The following is a 6,975-nucleotide window of genomic DNA, read 5'->3' as shown; positions in this document are numbered from 1 at the left end:
GTAGCCTTCCAGTTCCGCCAGCATTTGTGGTCTTCGGACAGTTTTTCTTTAAATGACCCGCTTCTCCGCAGCCATAACAAGTTGGGGTCACTCCCGTACCAGGAACCTGCGCGATAGATTTGGGAGGGGCCTTGCAAAATCTCACCGTGTGACCCTTCCGTTCGCAGTTGTAACACTGTAATTCACGGCAGGGGCCGTTGTGGTGAAAAGGGCACTTGGGACACTTAGGCAAGTTTCCACTGTAAGCTTTTGGCGGGGATGGAGCAGCTGGTGTGGCTGGGGTGGTGGCAGCATGGACCGCCACAATTTGTTGGTCCTTGTAGGCGGTTTGAGTTTTCTTGCCTTTCTTCTTATCCCACCGTTTCCTTTTTCTGACAGATGAATCGGGTGGTGAAGTGGTTGTTGTTGCTGGAGTGGATGAGATTTCGTGGTTGATCAGACTCTGGGCCAATTCCTTGGCGCTGTCAAAAGTGGTAGGGCGTGAGGCCAGAACATTTCCTCGATACGGGGGCACTAATCCCCAGATGTATCGTTCAATCTTCTTGCTTTCAGAGGGGATCATGTTGGGACACATAGCCTCCAAGTCGCAAAACCTGGCCGTATAGGCTGCTATTTCAGTCCCTTTCATCTTGAGGTTCCAGAGTTCTTCCTCAAGTTTCTGAACCTCGCCCCTAGGGCAGTACTCTCCTCTCATGAGATCTTTTAGAGTGTCCCAGCCCATGGCATTGTCTGTGACCAAGGAGAGTGCACTGACATGGCCATTCCACCATGACAAGGCCCTGTTAGTGAGGGTAGCAGTAGCGAACTTGATTTTGCTCTCTTAAGGACAAGAGCACATCTCGAATACAACTTCGGTTCTTTCGAACCATTGGGACAATGCCAGAATTCCTCCCGTACCGTCGAAGAAGGTGGGTTTACAGTTCATGAAATCCTTATAATTGCATCCCTGCACCCTTTGATGGACTTCACCGAACCTGGAGTTACCACCGCTCGCATCACCCGAGTTCATTTGGGCCATGGCTGCTGTTACAGCCGCAGTCACAGCCGTTTGGAATAACACCTGGTCGAACTGCGGAGGAGGAGGTGGTGGAGGAGGGGTTTGAGTTGCGGGTCTTCCTCTGCTGGGACGCTTTCGTGGAGGCATCTTTTACTGGAAGATCATAGAAATGATAGCAATAGTAAGAGCCTATTGCGAACATGAATAGAGTGTTTCGTGGATTAAATCAACATAATCCAAGATCAGAATGATAGTCACAGCAATAGAGAAAATCAACTGCCAATATACTGGTATTAATGATGCAACACAAGTTCATGAAAATTGACCTAGCAGTAGGTCTTACATCATACCATAGAGAAAATGTTGGCAGTTTAGAGGTTCAACTAGAGTACTTTTAAACTAGGAATGTTTACAGACAAGAGATCTACGGAACATAGAGATAAAAAGGCTAGTCCTTTAAACAAAAGAGTGAGGTAGCCAAACGTCTTCTACCGGCGACGGTTGCTTGTTGGGCGAATCCTTAGATCCGCTAGTTGACGCATAACTTCTTGAAGGTGTCGATCATGAGTCCTTTGACGTGCACGGAGTTCCCTAACCTCAGCTCGGGATGCAGCCAGCTGATGCTGCAGAGACTCATTGGTCCTCCTTGTCCTGTCCATGGCTTCTTCGAGTTGGCGGATGCGAACAGTGTTGAGATTCGAGCTGGCATCGACTTCTACAACTCGGCCAATAGCAGCTTGACCCTGCTCAACATTCCTGGCAATCCTTCGGATCATGATGGGCAGAACCCGATCCGCTGATCCTCCTTCGCTTATGTTGTAAAAGCTTCGGTCTCCATTGTAAGGCAAGGGCTGACCCTGCTCCTCGCTCCAACGATGCAAGGATATGGCCCACATAGGAGTGGGGCCCTGAAATGCCGGACGGGGGTTAGGGTTCGGGGCTTCAGGAGGTTGGTTGTTGACTTCTGGCTCGGAGCTCGAGCTATCCGAGAAGCCTTCATCATGATGATCATCCAAAGGGATCGGGTGATCATCGTCTGACTCCTCTTCGAGCCATCCTCCATTGCCCTGGTTCGGAAAGTACGGATCACCGGGTGGGTGGAAGCCAGCCATGCTATCTACGCGAGAAAGGGGAAAAGAAGATTAATAGACGTACTATTCTAAGATACTTATAGGATGAATCGTTATTAGTCGACCCAATACTTGCATAGTGCATACCGATTACATGTAACCGAAGCAAGATAGTCCTTCGAATAAATCACCCTAACTTCAGACCCCCAATCAAACAAGAACAGGGAATGAAGCAAAGGCTGCAGATTCTGAGTCTATAGCGCCCTAGTCACATGTAATCGTGGTGTATCCACTTAGCAACTATTGTCCTACTAGTAACGACCCTTTTGTTGTCACATACGTATAATCTAGAGATACTGAATACTCCTATAGTATTCTTATGGTAACGTTATTGTGGTAGTGTTGGTAAGTTTTAGACTTGTTGCAACACCACAGCCAAACTTAGGCACATGCTAGTCACTCTCAGGAAAATGTAGTTGATCAGGATACATCACCCCGAATGTGACTATATGTCTCTAAGCTCAATTGTGCTGCCCAACAATCTTAATACTTTTGTTCTGTTCTAGGGTGATACTGATTTCTGTGTTTTATAGTGATGTGTGTATATATATATATATATATATATATATATATATATATATATATATATATATATATATATATATATATATATACTTAGTTAGATCATTTAGATACTTAACAATATATATTCTTGGTCAGAGTGTTTTAGTCCCGAAATGTTTATAGTTCGTATATCTTTTATAGGTTGATATACTTGATTCACTATAAACAATGCTCTGATACCAATCTGTCACACCCCAAAACCGATAACGGCGGAATACGTTTCGGGGTGGAGGACGTCATGTACAGTATCATCACAATTGCATAATAGTAAAAACAAGAAACATACAACCATTGCATTTACATAGTGAAATTAATTACAAGTGTGTTTCGTATTGTTCAACAAACACCAAAATTAAATAAAAAATAAGAGATGGATCTTGTATGCTCCACCTTCTCCAAAATGCTGCACCTGTACCTGTCTATCTTTGACCTGAGGATACAAGTTATTTTGAAAATGAATATCAGCATAAAGCTGGTGAGTTCATAAGAGTTTAGTGTGAGTTTTTGTATAAAAAGCATTAGAACCAATAGTACGAAAAATGTGCAATTTACATTCATAAGCAGTAGAAAACCTAGAAAATCCTATATTTTCCAGAAAATACACTGTAGTGAAAATCCATGAAAAAGTATGCAATCTTCATTTTTGAAAACAGTTTATTGTAAAAGTATATTAGCAAATCTCCAGATAGTAATGTGATAGGATAGGTTAAGCCTGTAATCAGTGATAGAGGTGCAAGCTTCCTTTAGTGATAGATACTTACTTACTTTGGGATGTAGCTTAGCATTTAGTGTAGTATTTTAGTGTGGTTATAGTGTATTCCTTGTATATTACTGATAGTGAGGATAATAGAGGATCCCATGACCTTCCCTGTCATGAACAGTATAGTGAAGTAGCGGCATCCCTGGGCCTGTACGACGCGGACTGAAGTTAACAGTCAGGATGTAATAGTGTCTGCCCCGTATAGATCTACACATGTAGTGTCGTCTTCCTGTCGGAAAACTCCGGGCGTAGCGGATAGCGAATAGAGTATCTCGTAGTGGATTAGCGTTTTATCGCCTGTTTAATGCTTTCCTTTATGTTATAGTGTAGTAGTCTTTATTATAGTTCATAGTGTGTTCTTTTGTCAGTATACAGCCTCGTAATAGTGTGTATTATAGTGCATAGAGTAGTGGCTATAGCGAGTAGTAGTAGTATTAACTATGCCTATCATAGTTAACTTAGTGTGTATGGTTCTTATCACTAGTGGTTTAGGCATCTAATGAAGTGAAACACTCGTATCCTATACTAATATACATGATATATAACTAAGAAGTCAACGACAGTCGGACGGATAACAACTACCCTAAGCCCACAATCAAACAAGAACAGGAAATAAGGCGTGCTACCGGTCCTAAGCCCTTCAAGTCTTACTTATATAAATATATTAGGGTGGATACATTTTATAAGAAAATTTATTTAATAAAAATATTTTCCAAAGGAAACACTTAAAAACCTGTTCATTTATCCAAAATAGTTTTGAAAATGTAAAATCATTTTATAAGGCATAGTGGTAAATCACATGTGATTTAAACTACGGATAGTGAATCACATGTGATTAATTCTCGTAACGTGGAAAATCGTTCTGTATAACTTTACATAAACATGTATAATCAACTTGTATCCCCCCCTAAAACATATAAAACATTTGAAAGGTTCATTAAAGGGGTATGAACTCACCTGAATTCGCGTAAATCGGGTGAATCGGGTAAAAGTGTCGGTTGAGCGTTTGGTACCGAATAACGACTTGAGCACCTTTTTAAGACCCTAATGTCATATGAAATATGTATTTTACAAGAAATTAATCATCTTATGCTTTTCATTAAAATATTTGGGCATTCTAGCATCGTTTCGAGGTTTTAGGGCCTAGAAAGGGTTCCCGGGAGTGGTATAAGGCCAAGAAAGATTTACGGGAGGGTCCATGAGCTCACTCCCTTGGAGTTTACGGCCCAAAGGGCACTCCTTGGGAGTTTACAGCCGTAAGCCCCCTAGGCTTGGCCGTAAACTCATGTGGTCCTCCAAAATGCAAGTTTAAGGCCTTATTTCACTTCCCTAATTTAATAGCAAGTGTCTTGAACTAATATGGAGGGTTTAAACCCTCATTTTGTGACATTTTGGGGAGTTTACGGCCAAGACTTGTGCTTGGGCCGTAAACTCCATTTAATCCCTCAAAATGGATGTTTAAATGGTACAACACACTTCCCTTCACCTTAGATAAATTCTAGAAGGCCTTAGATGGAGTTTTGGGACATTTTGGCATAAAAATTGGGGAGTTTATGGCCCAAGTATAGCCTTGGCTGTAAACTCTTCTTTTGGCCTCAAAATGAGATGTTTAATGGACTTAAACATTTCCTAGTGTCAAGACTAAATTACTACATGCCCTAGATGAGTTTTTGGGACTTTTAACAAGGGTTTTTGGGTGTTTACGGCCTAAGCATAAGCTTGGGCCGTAAACTCCTTTTTAGGCTTCAAACTCTTGTGTTTTAATGTCCAAACTCTCCTAGGTATATCCCTTAATTAGTACATAAACTTAAAGGAAGGAAAAATGAGGCTTTTGGCAAGTTTTTAGGTGTTTACGGCCTAAGGGGCTTCTTAGGCCGTAAACTCCCTTTTGATCCTTATTTTCAATGATTTTTAGCCTCTAAATACAATGAAGTATGTTTAGAATAAGATAGGGAATGAGTCCTTACGTTTGGAAGCCGGAATTCGCGGTTTTGGAGTCGAGTTCGGGTCTAGAGAGAGAAAGTAGTGAGAGAGAGTGAAGGTGTGGTAAAAGAGCTTAAATGTAGTGCCCATTTGTTTATATATGCCTCGGGTATTGCACCCAATACACGGCTACCCGTTGTTAAAGTTTAACGGGGTTAAAACTTTTTACCCGGGTGAAGTGGTTGAAAAGTAATATAACTCTATTTGGTTAAACGGGGTTAACACATACAAGTTATATTTACTTATGATAATATCAAGACATGTAAATAACTAGATATTCGTTTATTGACGACTCCAATTATTACAGAAAATAATATATAGCGACACATTCTGTTAGTGAAGGTAGGATTTGTAACGGCAATAGATTTGGGGGTTGTCACAACTATATTGATCCCTTATATGATTACATAACTGTCTAGGTTTAACGACAATGTTCAACCTTTAAATACTTTTGTTCTGTTCTTCTTGTGATACTTGTTCTAGTATGTATATATGTTATAAGCATGTATGTATACTTTTATAATGTATTGTTATATTTTTAAAATATACTATTATTTAGAGCCCTTCGGCCCCATTGCATTTATAGTTGTAAATCTTTTATAGGTTGATACACTTAGTTCATTATATACAATGCTCTGATACCAATCTGTCACACACCCAAACCGGAACGGCAAAAACGTTCGGGAGCGGAGGACGTCATGTTTAGTATCACAACACATGCATCATAGTAATCAAAGTAACAAACAACCATTGCATTAATATGAAAGTGTTTACAAAGTATGTGGTTCACAAAAAATGGACTCCAAAAGTAAATAACAAAACAAGTCATGAAGCTACAATACTCCACCTTCTGAATCCCAGTGTGCGTACCTGTCTACTAGTTTCCTGAGAATACAAGTTAATTTGAAAGAGTAGATCAGCATTTAAGCTGGTGAGTTCATAAGTATTTAAGTGATGTAAAGTATGTTGTAAGTTCTTTTAGAAAAGTTTGCATGTTCCTACAAAAAAATCTTATATTTCCTAATATGGTGAATGAAAGTAAAAATGACTCTACAATTCCTTTTATGAGTACTAAATGGATACAAGTTATATACAATTTAGAGTAAACAAACAATCGATTGGGTGAATCTGCCCTAAGCCCACAAGCAAACAAGGAATAGGAAATGAGGCGAAAATCATGCATCCCATTGTTTGTTAGATCTTCACTGTATATAACCTTGCCGTATTCAGTTGGTACTTACGGAGTTAACTGTAATAGTTCTTTATATTTGATGAAAACATTATTTTAAGAAAATCATATATTTCCTTTAGTAAAAATAGTAACCACAATAGCTCCTTCTATAATCACTTAGTTTATACAAGTTATATATAATCTAATATCGAACGGACAATTAAATGGGTCAATCTGCCTTAAGCCCACAACCAAACAAGGAACAGAAAGTAATGCGAAAAGCACCCATCCAACTGCCTATCAGATATTAATTAGATACAACCCTGTCGTATAAACTAAGGTATTATAGAATTAACCAATAAAGGTCCTT

This window comes from Lactuca sativa, chromosome 1, assembly GCF_002870075.4.
Source record: "Lactuca sativa cultivar Salinas chromosome 1, Lsat_Salinas_v11, whole genome shotgun sequence".
NCBI classification, from domain to species: Eukaryota; Viridiplantae; Streptophyta; class Magnoliopsida; order Asterales; family Asteraceae; genus Lactuca; species Lactuca sativa.
Note: the sequence above shows the minus strand (reverse complement) of the source record.